The sequence below is a fragment of the Dasypus novemcinctus genome, chromosome 17 (assembly GCF_030445035.2).
Source record: "Dasypus novemcinctus isolate mDasNov1 chromosome 17, mDasNov1.1.hap2, whole genome shotgun sequence".
NCBI classification, from domain to species: Eukaryota; Metazoa; Chordata; class Mammalia; order Cingulata; family Dasypodidae; genus Dasypus; species Dasypus novemcinctus.
The window spans coordinates 9277570-9294307 of NC_080689.1; the positions used below are offsets into that span (position 1 = coordinate 9277570).

Sequence of the window (16738 nt, forward strand, 5' to 3'; positions counted from 1 at the left end):
GTCCACTGGATTCTACCATCCAGATTTCTTTTTTTCTCATCTCTTACTATGACTACCTGAGTAGATAGGGTCAAACAGCTCACACAACTGTATTTGTTTGCTCCACTTAGCCTCCTCCTGAAAAGGTGGGCCCTGAGATAAAAATGTGGGGAAAATGGTCAAAATACCTGTAAACTTTGTTTCTCCACATTAGGTGACATTTTTAAGGCTCCTTATCCTTCTTCCCTTCTCTGCTATGCTTCGGCGTCCTGTCCATTGTTCCGTTATCTCCCCCCTTTCCAGACAACCCAACCATGAGGGACTTCAGTCCAGAATTCACCTCACCTACTGGGTTGCTCTGTCTTGCCTTTATCAGCCCTCTTATTCAACAGAGGAGTATTTTCCAAGGGAAGACACATTACCTCAGCTCTCTTCACCTTGTCTAGAGATGACTTTCAGGTAACAACAGATATTAATTTTATACCCTTTTAAAAAATTCCCTACCCAGGGCTTCTATTAATATTTCTAATTTTTTAAATGAAATATGTTAGAAGGAGGCCATGTTCCCAGGGCTGTATTGCTTTCTTCTTCATGCTAATTCTTTGTAACAGGGCTAAGAGCTATTTTCTTTGATTGTGGATAGAGGGTACGACAAGGGCCAACCTCTTGAGATGACAGCCTGACAGCCTTAGATCAAGGAGGACCTCTTTCTTAGCAACCATGAAGATTAAACAGACTAATAAATCATTGCTTTAGACTCTCCCCTCCTCAGAGATCACATCAGAGTCCCATCGACAATGGCCAGGTCAGGGAACAAACTTTCTTGTCAACGGGCAAGTCTTCTATTATTGTGCTGAGAGTCTTGCTGCTCTCTGGAAAATTACTTAATGGAGACAGACATCACTCTACATAATTTGGTAGATCCCCAGGATCTAAGAGGTGAGATCACTTTAACTAATATAGTGTTGAAAAATGTGTGATTGCATATATTACATATTCTGGAATCAGTTACTTTCTTACATCGGTCAATTTTATTTTTAATAGAGACATTTTTATTCTACTCAGCTAAATAGTCTATAAAAAAGCTGCATCCAAGGTCCTGGCTGCCTTCAGAGTTTCCTAGAAATGTCTTGATCTGCCACCACTCAGTGGATATGAATGTAAATTTTAAAAGACTTAAAGCTTTCAAGAGAGCTCTGATTCATACTCCTTCTTACCTCCTGTTTATATCTGGTTTAATTCTAACTTCTGATGCAGAACCTTTGAAGCTAATTTTATTGAGACTTCTGTATATGCGTAGTATATACAGGGAAACATAAATTCTGATTCTTCCCTTCTCTTCTAACACTCAGTATTTTTCTGGAAAATAAAAGTATGTGAAAATATGACTGAAGTTACAAGCAGATATTAGATTTTTGTTCTAAAATGAACTGGATGATGCATATCTAAATGAATAGAAGGTATGAACTTCTTTTAATTAAACAATTCATTGGGTAACTTTTGTCTTCCACATTCTGCTATTTTCTGTTGACATTTTGCAAGCAAACAGAATGGCAGACTATGACTAACGTCATTTAATTTTAATATAATATTATATCTGATCTCTGGCTCATTAAATGACAAGGCTTGTCATCTTTGACTTGCTTCTGTTTAACATTACAGACCTGTCCCTAATAGCACTATTACGTATTATTTACTGAAACATCTGTGAGCAGTAAGCATGACAGAATAAGAATTGGTTTAGCAAGCAAAAATCAAAATGTCTCATTTCTAGTGAAGAGATATATCATATTTCTAAATCATAACTATTGATTCAGGGGTCACTTTAAACCAACCTACAAAAGGCCTATTTTATTGCTCTATTTATTTATATAGCTGTGCCTTAACTTTTAAATATGTTTTAACTTCAAGACATAGATTGGTAAGCTAAGATTAAAAACCATTAAAGTCTTTGAAATTTCTTTTCATTTTCAAATAACAAATACTTTTAATGAATTTGGTGCTTGGGTACTAAGCCAGTTTTAACTCACCAGAGGCTCATGCAATTTAAATCCTTGCTTAATTGTGACAAGAACATAGAAAGAGTGGCTCCAAAAGAAACAAACAAATAAACAACGTTACCTTTTTTAAAGTTTTCCATAGAGGTTTGTTTAAACTCAATGTACGTTTATTAAATGGTAAGTCCTGTTAGAGAATCCAAAGAAGTGGAAGTCATGGCCTCTCCCCTCAAGGAATGTTGTAATGTTGCAGGGTGATGTGAAAAAACATAAGTGAAATAACAAAAGAATATGTTCAAAGCAACATATTAAAAATGCATGATAGCACAGAGCAGATTATATAAATAAGTATGAGATACTTATCCCTAAAATAAGGGATCATTTGCCCTAGGTTGTGGTTTGTCAAGGAAGGTTGATTAAGTCAGTATTAACTTAGTCTTAGAAGGAAATATAAATTTAGGGTTGGTTAAGTGAAGTGGGGTGCTGATAGCAAGTTGGAGGCCTCGGTGTGTGTGTGTGGGGGGGGGGTCCTGAGGAAAGGCCCAGAGAAGAGAGGCTGGAGTGAAGAGTGAGCTCTCCTGAGCTCAGCCTGCTGGCTCTTTGACAACTTGTGCTCTTTAGATATTTATACATCTCTTCCCTCTCGCGTAGGTAGTTATTTATTTTTCTGGAAATCATTGTGTATCCATGAAGACTTCTCCTGCAACTTTAATTTATTCCACAGAGTAGCACAAATTGTGTCATGTGGAAAACAAAGAGTGTAGGAGTCACCCAGTAGATCTTTTGTGCTTGTTCTTTCTTTTACTCTGAATGCCTAAAAGATGCCTAACAGTGATCAATTGTCCTGTCATTGATTTGAGTCATGTTTGATCCAGATATTCAATTATTTTAGCCAAGTGGGATCATGCTTCATGGCATAAGCAGTTGTGACTGTGCACTACATTTCATCTAGGACATGTTATAAGAATAAATAATGATGAGAACAATGGGAAGGAAGCATAAAATTCTGGCTTCTTCAGAGATAAGCCAATCTTTTATCCTTTAGGGGCCTAAGTTTCCTCACAGAAAGCAAGAAGGTGAGGCTAGATCATCTCTAAGGTCACTTCCAAAATTGTTTTTCCTAATATTTTATATTTGTTCTGAAACTAGAAACACTGCTATGGCAAAGGACATTCCCCTACCACAATACTTAATTTGGGTCTAATGAAGAAATAAAGGAGAGTCAAAGTCTTCTGCCAATGAAGTTGTTATAGACCCCTCCCTGTAGGAATTATTGACCCATGGAGAAAAATCAGTGCTGAAGAACCTCCAACACAATCTGAACAGTAAAACTTATAAAGCCCAGGGGGCAGCCATAGCCCAGCATTTTGAAGTCATCCCTCTGGGATTGCAAACCCTTCATGGCTGACCTGTCCGAGGGGCCTGATGAGACACCGCACTCTCTTGTAAGAGGGGGCAGCTGGAGACTGGATTTGAGGCTCAAGAGAGAACAACGGGCCAGAGACAGGAATTTGGTGTTTTCAGAAAAATTGGGGCCTTATAATAAGACCTGACTTTAAATATTTCTCCTCGACTGCCTTCACAGGAAAATTAGAAGTTAAATAACCTGCTCTATTCACCTAGTGAATTAGTGGTAATAATCAGAAATCCAGGTTTCTACTCTCCAGATCTAGCCCATAGACAGCGCTTCCATTTAATTAGTTAAATTGATTGAAAACTTAATTACACATAATCCCACAGAAAAGGGAGTTATGATAATCACACATGTAAAGCTTTAGGGATGCAAAAGAGGACGGCCAAATTTATGATAGCCAAGGCAGCTAAATGACGGGGAAAAAAAGAATTCTCATCCTAGCCATGTTCTTTCCAGGGGGGAAGCACTTACAGAGAAGCATTTTAATTGGAATGTCGGTTTTTCTCTTGTTGCATCTTTTAAGGTAGAATTAAAACCATGAAAACAGGGTTTGAGGTAAGAGTGGAGGAGGGTGTTATAAAAAATCGACAGCGATACTTTTCTCTTAACTCAGATGGAATCTGCTAGAGAACAGGATACTGTGTTGAGCTTGGATATTCCCAGGCAAGAAGTGGCCTCCTCTAGACACTATTAGGAAATAGCCAGATAGGCAGATGGCTAGAAAGGTTCTATTGATACATTTATGCTCTTACTTAGATGTTTATTGGAATGATTTGGGAGACAGTTTGAAACCTTTGTAACTCAGAAAAATAACTTTGTTAGGAAAACGAGCAAGGTCACAAATGTAAGAATAGGCACTCCCCTCATCAAGAATAGGATGGAATGGAACGAAATGGAGTGGAATGGAATGGAATGGAATGGAATGGAATGGAATGGAATGGAATGGAATAATATAAAATAAAATGCTGCCTTGTTTCTCTGTTTCCATAATGCAAACACATACATGGACCAACAAGCAAGCAAAATCTCAGTCTGATGGAAGAAGTGATGCTTCTGTGCTTTGTTAATGATTTGATTTTTATATGGTTTGAAAATAGTGTTTTTCATTCTAGGATAATCATTAGTTATTGCTCTTAAAATGTTTCTTTAAGTTCGAAATTATATCATACCTACTATATACTCACTAGCTCCGTCTACATAAATGTCAAAATATCTAATTGGGAAAGCAGGCCAACCTAATGTATTGATGATTTATTTTGAACACATCCCTAATCAAACCCAAACAAAACACGGAACACTTGGTTGGCCCCACTCTTGTGTTTCTTTTCATTTCTATTCATTGAATGTAGTAAAGGTTTGCTTAAGATTAAGATGATAACCATGAAAAAACTAATCTAGAAAAAAGATTTGGGGCAGGATTATTCTTTTATTATTAGCCTCTTTCATTCTAAAGATAAGGAAAATAATTAGAAGTTATAATTTCCCTAAAGTTAAATGCAAAATGCGATTAAAAAAGATTTAAGTGAAAAGTAAATATAACTTTCAGTTCTCCATAATCTATAACTCATCAAATTCACGGCAGAGATAACTGAACATATCAAAGATTATTAATTGGATTAGCCACTGATATAATCTCTTGAGTACATTCATTTGTCAGATGAAGGCTTTGTCTGTCAACGCAAAAGAAAATATTGCCCTGGAAAATGTTAAGTTAGGAAGCATTTAAAAACCATCCTTTATTCAAAATGTGGCAGATTGTTTTGACTAGACAGTGCAGAGAGCCTTTGCAGGCAATCAAGGGCCATTCATTTCTCCCTCTTTTGGATGAAGAAGGAAAGGAAGGGAGAAATCTTGCAGTTTATCTCCATGGATATTTGTCATGCCAATAGGATGTTATTCTCTTTGAAACTAGTGGTTTTTCGTTCTTAAATGTATCAGATGGTGGGGTTGGTGGTGATGATGGTTTTTAGCAGTTACACTAAATTCTTACCTATGGCTAAAGGCACCAAAATATATCTGTACCTCTTGGCTGAAGATGGAGTCCAATCTAGCAAGCACGGATGGCCTCCCAGAGCACATACAAGTTTTTCTTTTTTTGAGAGAAACAGTGATTCCGCTTTTGGGACTGATTAGGAGGCCATAGGACCCTGGGTTTTAATCATTCTCCAAGTAAAAAGAAGGATGTCTCATGCCCTCAGTGTCTCTAGGTAACAGCAGCGTGGCCATTAAATCCTCCCACCTCTCTGGCAACTGTGTCAGGTTCCTACAGCTGCACAACAGATTACCACAAGTATAGTGCCTTCAAACAGCAGACATTAATAGCTCACAGTTTTTGTAGGCTAGACATCTTGGTTAGGTGCTATGCTCGGGCCTCACAGGTGTGAAATGGCCCTGGAGCAGGACTGCATCTCCAGCTGGAGCAGGCAATACTTTTTACAGCTCATTGGGCTTCAAGAACCAAAGCCTGCTTTCTTTTTAGCTGTGGCTGGAGGTCACTTTCAGCTTCTAGTGGCCACAACATGGAAGCTTTCTTCTTTAAAGCCAGCAGGAGAAGCTTTCCTCAGCCGGCTAAAATTCACCCTGTTGTAATGTAACAATCATGGAAGTGACTATTGCCTTTGTCACATAACCTAACCTAATCAGGGGAGGGAGTAGCCCATCATTTTCCCAGGTCCTCAAGAGGAGTGAAATACACAGGGCTCATACACCATTGGGTGGAGGTTTACCAGTCATCTAGAATTTTGCCTACCTCAGCTATGTGCAGCCTCAGCCTTCCTCCTGGACTGTCCTTTCTCAACCACCCTTCAAATGACCATGCTAATCGGTGTTCCAGGGGAGAAGGGGTAACGTGTTCCAGGCCCAGCCCTGATTCTCCTGCTGCCTTGCTCCCTAGATGGTCTCATCTTTATGGTATTTTTATCAACCACCTATCAGTTCATGACTTGTACATCTGTACTTTGAACCCAGACCTCTCTCAACAGATACAAATCTCTACATCCACTGCCTAATGGACTCATCCACCTGGGATCCCACCAGCACCACAATTTTAGCATATGCCAAGGGAACTTTTTAAGAACTTGTACTCTGCTTCTCATCTCATATTCCATTACTCAGTTGGTGACAACGTCTACATAGAAACTGGGGTGCTATGTTCTGTTGTTCTTATTGCCTCAAACATCATGTTTAACCAATTACCAAGTTCTGCCAATTTTATATCATAAATCTTCCTAAAAAATGTTCTTTCATCTTCAGTCTTTCTGCATTGACTTAAATCAAACCAACCTCAACAGTTGTCTCTATTTTTGCAGGAACCCAGTCTTTCAGCCACTATGTTCTATAGTAAACGGATTAGTCCAATTCATGAATAAGACCATGTACCACTACTACTTCAGTGGCACCACAGGCTGAAATGATGAAGTGCAATTTTCTTTACCTGGCATAGACTTGACACCTGTCTATACTACTGACCCCACACTCCCTTCTCCCTCCCTTCTCCACCTCTCACATCATGTCCATCTTTGATGTAGTTCTTGGTCTTACCCTCTCACTGGAATGCCCTCTATCTCCTTCTCCTCCTCCTTCTCCTTTACCTCCTTCTCCTTCTTCTTCTTTTGCAAAGGTTTTGTAGAATTCATTGAAAGAAAAATTAAAAAATGTGAACTTGAACTAATTTGCTAAGACTCATCTTTCAGCTCTGGGGCGATGTCTCAGAACCCCCAGTTCTCCTCTGACCCAGTGGTGCTGAGCCAGGTACCCTTTCTATACTCTTACAGCACATGATGCACATTTACCCTTCTATGCCATTATCTGTTCCTGTGTCTGTCTCCCTAATAGAATCTAGGATTCTCAACAAAAGGCATCATGTCTTTAGGCCCAACTTTTAGCACTGGACTGGTATGTGATTTATTCACAACAAACATGTTCTGGACTGAAGAATCCCAGCCTAATTTTTTGCAAGCATTATTTTTTTTAAAGAAAATTGGTTATACTCAAAAACTGAAAGAATTCATCCAGAATTTGGGAGTCCCCCAAATTAATTGTAACACCAGTCTGAGTTGAGTCCAGCATGGTGGTAGAGGAACAACGTTGATGATTATGGAGTTACAGAAGCAGACAAGAGGGCATTGGCAGTGAAGTACAGGATGGCTGAGATTTAGCAGTTGCTTATTACATACCAGCACTCTGTACATGTATTTTTTTTCTCTCCCCAAACCCCCCCCCCACCGCCCCCATTTGTCTGCTCTCTGTTGTACATGTATTGACTCATATAGTCCTCGTAACAACCTAAAGACATGGATCTGTGCTTATGTCCCCATCTTATGGATGAGGAATTGGGACACAATGAGATGAAGTAACTTGCCCAGGACTGCACAGCTAACAAGTGGTAGAGCCAGCATACAGTGCTACAGTGCTAGGTAGTGTGATTCCAGAGCTTGTGCTCTGAATTGCCATACTTTGCTACCTCTCAGAAGAAAGATGTTGACCAAATCCAACAAATTCCCATGGTACAAGTTCTAAAGTTTGCCTTGTGTCCACTCTTAAGACAAGGAAATACCTAAATAAGTTCTAGTTGATAAGAAACTTTAATGTAAAAAGTTCTCCCATTGAGGAATGAATTTCAAATATGGGAACTGGGCTGTGAGAAGAACGTAGCTGTGGATCTGTCTGTATGAAAGGGTAGGGTTGGATGGGTGCAGGTGTGGTATGAGGGAAAGAGCAATGGATCAGCATCAAGAGATGCAAAGATTTGATAAGCATCCTCTGAAGTTGGGCTTCTTTTTAGTACAAAGTCAACTCCTATAATTTGGATTTTGCTTTTGCTTTTGGAAGACCATTTCATGCTCCCCTGAATGTGCACTCTTAATAATCTTGTAGTCATGTAGACTAGCATAGATGATCATATCTACCTACTATAATGTCAGAAATACAAACCACATATGGTATTCAGATTTATTACACCTTTCTCTAGACTATTTGGGAAAGTTAGAAACATTTCTTTATGTGCTTTAGATGGTAAAATTTTGCTGAAATGAAAGGTGTATTTATGATTGTGTGGGAAAAAGCTGTAAAAATTTATGACAACTCAACACTATTAACTCTCAGGTAGACAAACACATAGGGAAACAAATAGACTGGTAGCTAAAACTAAAAATAAAAAAGAAAGCATTAGCTAACTAACTTTAGGAATAAGCATGATATACTTTTGAGCCAACATATGATAATACAATTTTTAAACAATAATACATACCTATTCTATTTCTTTTCTTGTTGAATTTTTTTGCCATCAGTATTTACAACATCAAATACAATATTTACAACTGATTCTAAATTTTACTTTTTATTTTTTTAGTCACTGGGGCCAGGGATTGAACCTGGGACCTTGTAGGTGAGAAGCCAGTGCTCAGCCACTGAGCCACATTGGCTCCCCTGAGTTGGTTTTCTCATTTGTCTCCATGTTTGTTTTTTTGTTCTTAGGAGACACTGGGAACTGAACACAGTATGTCCCATGTGAGAAGCAAGTGCTCAACAGCTTGAACCACATCCACTCCCCTAAGTTTTACTTATTTAATTCTGTTGGGCAATGGGTCTCTCAAGAAAAGGTCTTCTTTATGTATGCCATCTCCTAAATATCTTGCTCTTCCCCTATCCTTAGTTGAAAAATAATCTCTATTTAGTTTAATACAGTAATTGTCAGAGGGAAGGAAAAGCTAACAGTATGAGGAATTTTTTCTTTTAGGAAGTACCAAGGAATGAACCCAGGACTTCATATATGGGAAGCAGGCACTCAACCACAAATTACATCCACTCCCCAATGAGAGTTGATTTTTTTAGTTTGTTCATTTTTAGGTGGGACCAGGGATTGAACCTAGGACTTTGTACATGGGAAGCAGGTGCTCAACCACTTGAGCTACATCTGCTCCCCAAGGTTTGTTCTTATACTATCATTTCAACTTAAAATTCAATGACTCTTTTAATAGTCAAGTTGTAATAATAATTAAATAATTTTTGGAAGTTCTTTCAGATTTATTCTTATTTCTCATAGTAGCCTCTATGATAGTGGTGTTAGTCTGACTGAATATTGATTTTTGACACCCAGCTATTCAGCATTCCACACTTGGCCACAAAATTTATCCAAGTGCATCTATACTTTGACCTGCTTTGTGCTTAAAATAAGTGTTGCCATATGGATACATAAAGATAATGAATGGAAGTCTTGGAAAAGTTTCAAAGTACAATATAACTATTTAATATTTGTATCAGGTTCTATTACATTTTTTTTGGAAGGTCTTCTATTTTTATCCCTCCCCTCCCCCCTTTCCCCTCCTCCCTTCCCCTTCCCCTCCCTGCTGTTTTTGCTGTCTGTGTTCATTTATTGTATGATCTTCTGTATCTGTTTCTCTTCTTATTTTCTCCTTTAGGATTCACTAGGATTTGATCCTGGAGACCTCTGACATGCAGAGAGGTTCCCTGTCAATTGTGCCACCTCACTTCCTGGTCTCTGCTATGCTTCACCTTGACTCTCCCCTTTGTCTCTCTTTTGTTGCATCGTCATCTTGCTGCATGACTCACTTGCACAGGTGCTGGCTCACTGCATGGGCACTTGGCTCACCACGCAGGCACTTGGCTCACCATGCTGGCACTGGCTTGTGGTGTGTGCATGCTTTCTCTTTCTCACCAGAGGCCCCAGGGATTGAACCCAGGTCTTCCCATATGGTAGGCAGAAGTCTATCACTTGGGCCACATCCACTTCCCAGTTTCTATTACTTTTTAAAAATATATATCTAGCTTCCCAATTTGACTTTATTCAACAGAGAGTATTGAGAACCTATTATGTGCTGAGTATTGTGCCAGGACCTGGAGTGCAAACCATGAACAAGATATGGCTCCTCCCCAAAAGGAGCTTAGAGTCTGGGGAACTCTTTTTTTTTTTTTCCTTTATTCTTTTACCATTACATTAAAAAAATCTGAGGTCCCCATATACCACCCACCCCCCTCACCCCACTCCTCCCCCCCATAACAACAACTTCCTCCATCATCATGAGACATTCATTACACTTGGTGAATATGTCTCTGAGCACCACTGTACCTCATGGTCAATGGTCCACACCATAGCCCACACTCACCCACAGTTTACCCAGTGGGCCATGGGAGTACATACAATGTCCAGTAACTGTCCCTGCAGCACCACCCAGGACAACTCCAACCCCCAAAAATGCCCCCACATCGTATCTCTTCCTTCCACTCCTTACCCCCAGCAGCCACCATGGCCACTTTCTCCACACCAAGGCCACATTTCTTCAATTACTAATCATAATAGTTCATGAATAGAATATCAGTAAGTCCACTCTAATCCATACTCTATTCCTCCATCCTGTGGACCTTAGAATGGTTGTGACCACTCCATATCTATATCAAGAGGGGGCTTAGATTCCACATGGATGCTGGATACAATTCTCCTGCTTTCAGTTGTAGGCACTCTTGGCTCCCTGGTGTGGTGGTTGACCTTCACCTCCATGTTAGCTGAGTGGGGTAGGTCCAATAAACCAGAGTGTAGGAGTTGCAAGCCTGTTGAGGCTCAGGGCCTGGCTATCACATGGTCAGTCCACAGATTCATGTCTCCTGGATATACACTAAACCCCAGCACCAAAGGTCTTCAGTCTTGTCATTGTGGTGCCTCCTGGAATGTCTGCTGTCATAAAAAATAAAACATGAAAAACATCCTTAGAAACCAATACTGTAGTACTAAGGTGAGCAGGGGTGGAATATGGTTGCGTGAGGTTTTTGTGCAAAACTGTCTTATATAGTCTACCACACAAGTCACGGTATAAGGTCTTTAATTAGTATTGCCATATGTTTTTTAATCCTTACAAATATTCTCGACTCTTAACAGGTATTTGCCATGCTTTCAACATCTTTTAGAAGAATAAAGCAGTCTATTGAGATGATTTAACAACTAATGAGATTTATTCTAGGAAATTTCTCTTCAGTCTAATGGGAGTAAGCCTTTGTAACAGTTTTGAGGAGAAGATATTTCTATTAATTCTTAGGAAAAAACTCATATTTAAACACTTTGGCTCACTCCTATAAATGTCATTTTTCTTTTTTTCCCATAATATCTGAAGCTCTGATACAAATTTATGTTAGACAATGCATGCAATAAAATTTACATCAGCCCTACAGTTTAAATAGTGCTTCCAAGCACATTTTCTTGTTTAAAATAACTACATGCATATGAGCTTGGGGTTTTTACCCCATTTTAAAAGATCAGGATAATGAGAGTCAGAGAGTTTTAAGTAATCAGCTCAAATGATCCAACTCATGGTAAAGCTTAGAACTTGTACTAAATGCTAAACTTTTCATTTGGAAATTTGCAGGCTTTCTAGTTATCATTCATGCCAATTCCCATCTCAATTGTGAATAATCCTTCATCGTTTGGCATCACTTGTTCAGTCCAAACCTCTGCTCAAATAATGCTGAGCCATCCAGTGGTATAAAAAGGGCCCCACTGGTGACTGAGGTCTCAGTTGTCTCTACTGCTATGGCCCTCCCTTCCATGCTGGGGGTCCTGTGCTCTGAGATCAGCCCCAGATTCCCATCTTAGGCACTCGGGGTCCTTTCTGGGACACATCTGTTCATCAGTCTCTAGATTCAGATCCCTAAGCTGCTGGTAAGAGTTGCTAGAGCGTCCCATTCCAGCCCAGCAGAGAGCACGCCCATCCCCATGGGCACGTCAGAGGAGGGACCCAGACAAGACTGAGGAATGTGGTTTATAAGGACACCTCTTAAGAATGCAGAATAAAGAGAAGCTAATTCCGGATTTTGGAGTTTCTGATGTGACTTCATATTCCCTTCACTTATTCTCAGGGTTTAATAAAGAAAGCCTTTTCCTTGTGCTTGTTCCTTCTTCAAGTAGCAACACACAAAATAAAAACACTGCCTCTTGAGCTGACAATGTGACAGTGTCAGGAGGGACATTTTGCTAAGGTATATATTCCACAAGAGTAGAACATTTTGTTTGGTTTACTGCTATATCCGGAGAACCAAACACGCTGCCTGGTGTAGAGCAAGTGTTTCATACACATTGGTTGATAAAGGCAGTGGAAACCAATTAATACCCTGTGCTCATCAGTGCTGAATTCCACACTAGGCATGCGATGATAAATTGGCAAAGTTATTAGAACAACGGCAGTGCATGTTTCACAAAGGCTTCCAAGTACACTACTTTTGTTAATCCTCACGAGAACTCTGATGTAAAGAGAGTGAATGTTGCTGCTCCAATTTTATAAATGATGTAACAAGACGCAGAGTTCACAGTGCTTTAAAGTAAAGAGCATCATCAAAGTAGATGCAGGAAAAAAGCTGCCTAAGTAAACACATGGCATAAAAATGCATGTACATATACCTACATGAATGCAATGTCATTCATATTACACCAGTGAATATTAATTTTGTCCTATCTTATTACACTGGAATGCAAAAAAACAAAAAAACAGTAGATACACCCTGGTCTCAGAACCAATATGAATTCTATTGTTTCATTTGAAAAGTTCAGCTCCATAACCAATTGTAGCCTCCCGAGCTTTCTGTCCCACGTTGAAAGAAATTTGCTCTTTCAGAGCCTGATTTCTCACCTTTACACTCCGGCTTGCGTCTCGCTCAAGGGAAGGGATCCCTTTGAAGTCAATTGCATGCTGGTGCTCCTGTGTAACTCTCATTTCCGTTAAGGAGGGCTGTGCACGTGACAGGACAGAGCCCCAGAGCCACGGCCCGATTCATCCAGCAAGGCGGGCTTGGAATGAGGCAAGTCATCCCAGAGCCCTCCTCCCTCTCAGCCTTGCAGCCAATTCAGTTCTAGAGTCCGACCTTTAATGCCTAAACCGAAGCAGAAAATGGGCATGACACAAATTTAAATTACAGCAAAATTGCAGTTGTGAGAGCCTCTGTGCATTTCCAGATCTGTAACCACAGTGGACACTGTTGTAGGCAAGTGAAACGGGAGGTGAGAAAGAGCATTGTTTGACTGCACCTATTGTATATATTCAGGTGTCAAAAGGCGCAGCACAAAAGTCTTACTGATGAGAAAAAATTTACTGAAAGAGAGGTATGTACGTAGGGGTGGCACGGAGAAAGTCTGTAATCAGGCTACTGCCGCCCAACATTCTATGGTAGATTTAGATATTTTCTCTTCCTTTTCCCCACTCTGTAATTCTTAGTCTAAGCATTTGTGTCCTTCAGTGTTTATGATGCTCATTAATGGCTGGTGATTGTCATTTACCAAAATGGGCTGCATAACCTCAAACTAGTACGGAAAATCATGTTCCTGGGCAACGAATAAACTCTATCATGTAATAGGTTAAAATTTGCAAGGACTTTTAACGTTACTTTTGACAAATACTTTTACCTTTCTCCTGCTCATTAAAAATCATTTTTCAAAAAAGCTAAGCTAAAAGAAGATCTAATTCAAAAGGAAATTTTGTTGCAAATTAGACTTGAAAAATATCACCGTAAACCCAATACATTGAAGGACCCAAATTAAAGTAAGAACTAGAAGTAACTGAATATATCACAATTTTACTCTTAATGATTTCCTCTAAAACTAATAACGATTGTAGTAAATAATTAGCCTTTGTGTTTTGCCACAGATTTGCAAGTAGAATTTATAGTTACAACAAGCAGACTTCTTTTTTCAAAAAAGAAATGTTTATTTGACCTACCTGTATGTCTTGAAATATGTATTTAGCACAGCTGTTCTTTTGTGTTTAAACTCATCACAAAATACAGCTTTAATGTAACCCACCATTGATCTGCAGTAAGTGGAAACAAAATCTCTCCTTAATTAGTATCATCCAATCACTTTTTTACATTTCTACAGAACACACACTGTGAACTGTTTAATGGACTATTATTTAGAAAAGTGGCGATGAGCGTGCACACACACACACACACACAAAGACACACTGAAAATAAAAACCAGCCGTGTCACTGAAAAGTATGCTGTGAAATAATGGGGGGAAAAAGATGTTTCGTTAGGATGAGCGTCCCTGGCATTTCCTGGAGAGATGAACAGTGCCCCAATTACTGCCGACAATGGAGACAGAGCCAGAGAGAGATTCATTACCTTCCACACCCCTGTCTACCAGTGAGCCCGCGTCTGTGCTCCTTTTCCTACAGAACCTCACGGAAGGGGGAGGAATAAACAAAGAACTGAGTGGAGTAAATGTGTCACAAATTACCACAAACACACTGTGACTCAGTGCACTTTTCATTTCTCTCCTCATTAACTGTGCCCTGCTCAAAATGAGCAACTGGGTCCAAACGTAATGCAGTCCCACAGATAACAATTGACTGCTGGGGCAGCCATCACCTCCTAGCTCCTGGGAAATAAAGTCAGAAATAAAATGAGTTAAAATAAAATTCACTCTGCCCTCTTTTCTGTGCTCAGATAATTCGAAGACCATCAAGGCCTGCAGAATCAATCCATCTCTCTGTGAAAAAGGCCTCAGCCACCACCAATAAGACCTGTCTTTAGTGGTGTAAGAGTGAGTATAATTACAAAGGGAAAACGCCATCAGTGTGTCTTGGGCCTGGTAGTTTTTTTTTTCTTGAGGACTTTATCCATAGTGTTACCTGAACGACAATAAAATAAAAGTAATGCTAGAGGAAGCCAGGGGGCAGGGAGGGAGCTGCAAAGCAATAACAATAATCCTCTGTTTGGTATGACTGCCCTATCATTTTGAGAGCTCATTATAATTCGAAAGCAGCAGGAAGATCCTTTTTTGTTGTTTTTGTTGCATCTTATTTTAAAACAAGAAGGATTGGTTTCAAGAATTTTTGAATTTTTTTGCGTATCCTCTTGTGGGTCTGGTTTTATCAAAGCAGCAATTTTTTTTTTTTTCCTTCAGTAAAGTTACTGAGAGACTTCCTGTTCAAGAGGTTTTTATGCTAACCAGATACTTTATTTTGCTCTAAACCAGAATGAAGTGCTTGTAATAATAGATCCACTCTCTTAATGTAGTTGGGGGCTTGCCTCTTAGAAAGAGAAATGCATGTATGAGAGCTTTCTCCTCTACAGGCAACGACATGTCAGGAAATATGTTTCACGTTAAGATTCAGCCAAACTAGATTTGCTTGGCAGTGGCAAGAAATGAGTCTGAGTCTTCTTTCCTCCCACCCAAATTTCAGCTTCCCTGCTTCACCTTATTAAGCCCTGCGCCCACAGTTCCTCTTAGGCACCAGTGACCCTGATCAGTCCCCGGTCCTCCCTCCCACTTGGGCCATCCTGTCTGGGCACCTGCTCTTCTTGGGTTGTTTCGCTCCTCTCTTACCCTTGAATCTGTCTCATCATATATTGACCTTTTACCGCTGGTTTTTCTGTTACCTTCTCTCTCCCATCCTTATTATTTCTTGAAAGTGGACTTCAGATAGTGCACAGATGAGGCAAGTACCTGAGCATTCTGGGTATCTGGGTATACATTTACAGAACTAAGAGTTCATACTTTTAATTGTGTCATTAATCTAGGTAGTCACGGGACAATTTTATCAGGGGAACCAAGTTCCTGTTATTATGCCAACAACTGAAACCCCCTCACGCAAAACCCATGCCCTCGACAGTATATATGCAGGCTTCTACTCTAAAAGAGGTGAGCATCTCAGCAATTGGTTTACTTTTTGCTTCTCATGCTTTGGTGAAGGGCTGCAACGAGGCATGTGAATTGAAGAATAAAAGAATAAAATGAGAACAGCTCCAATTTCAATATTGGGGTGCTCCTCAAATTTGGTATCTTCCTATTTGCTCATGTATCTTGGCAATAAAACTCTCTTTATACTAGACTAGGGTTAAGCTTATTTACTGATCCTCACTCTCACTGAATACTATTTATTATGGAATTACAGGGCTTTGATAGGGATTTTACAGGATTACTCCAGTTCCTGCTTTAGGGAACATAAAGTTCGAATCAGTATTTAGTAAATAACCATAGATATTACATTAGAAACCTATATTTAGATAAATATGTTTGCACAAATTTGAGCCCATTTCCTTCTTGCAAAATTTCTCAGGGGCTTACATTTCTTATGTGCTGAGTAAATTCAAGAGGGGAGAGAATTTCCCAAATTTATTTCATCATAAAAAACTTTATTCAAGGGATATCTTATTGAATGAGACTCCACTGGGCTGCTTCAGAGAAGCTAATCTAAATACCAGCAATATTAATAATATACTGTTCTTAAATTTTATTCTATTTAAGGAGACACATTTCAGGGTATAGTTTCAGTCTTTAAACTAGAATGTCTCAGTACTGAAGTAAGATAGAAGAGAAGCCTTTACAAATGACATTAAGCATGTAAC

The 16738-nt window shown here is 39.4% G+C and overlaps 1 long non-coding RNA gene across 1 annotated transcript in view; it reads left to right on the forward strand.

Annotated features, from left to right (window-relative positions):
* The window catches only part of LOC131273932 (uncharacterized), a 66901-nt gene that overhangs the window by 48472 nt on the left and 1691 nt on the right, over nucleotides 1-16738 (forward strand). Inside the window, exons 2-3 of the long non-coding RNA XR_009181098.2 lie at nucleotides 14834-14930; nucleotides 15911-16031. This is a non-coding gene — a long non-coding RNA (uncharacterized lncRNA). The remainder of the gene's footprint in view (nucleotides 1-14833; nucleotides 14931-15910; nucleotides 16032-16738) is intronic.